This window comes from Austrofundulus limnaeus, unplaced genomic scaffold (assembly GCF_001266775.1).
Source record: "Austrofundulus limnaeus strain Quisiro unplaced genomic scaffold, Austrofundulus_limnaeus-1.0 Scaffold10023, whole genome shotgun sequence".
In the NCBI taxonomy this organism is placed as follows: domain Eukaryota; kingdom Metazoa; phylum Chordata; class Actinopteri; order Cyprinodontiformes; family Rivulidae; genus Austrofundulus; species Austrofundulus limnaeus.
The window spans coordinates 1-365 of record NW_013962425.1 but is presented as its reverse complement, the minus strand read 5'-3'; the positions used below and the strand labels follow the sequence as shown (position 1 = coordinate 365).

The window sequence follows — 365 nt, the reverse complement described above, 5'->3', positions numbered from 1 at the left end:
GTGCTTAGCCCATGGACTTTTAAATAGCCACTCTTTTGCAATAAAAATGGGCAATCTGCAATCAAAAAGGCAGAACACGCGATTGAATGTTGGTGGATGTTTCGGAATTTCTGTCCTCCGGGTAAAAGTAATTAAGGCATAAACCTTTTATATTAGTTCCTATGTTTACAAGCTCATCTGTGTAATGCATTCTGCCAAGGAAAGTACATCTTATCAAGTTGGACTGATATTGTCAAGGCAGAAAGTCATGACAATTAAGAAGTTGCAGAAGCACTCCCTGGTGGTCTAGTGGCTAGGATCCGGCGCTCTCACCGCCGTGGCCCGGGTTCGATTCCCGGTCAGGGAACAGTAACATACAGTACATC

General features: G+C 43.8%; 1 non-coding gene across 1 annotated transcript; it reads left to right on the top strand.

The window, feature by feature from the left end:
• The first annotated feature begins 274 nt into the window (after nt 1-274).
• Nucleotides 275-346, top strand: trnae-cuc (transfer RNA glutamic acid (anticodon CUC)). Its single transcript has one exon. It is a non-coding gene; the product is annotated as a tRNA-Glu (tRNA).
• The last annotated feature ends 19 nt before the right edge of the window (nt 347-365 follow it).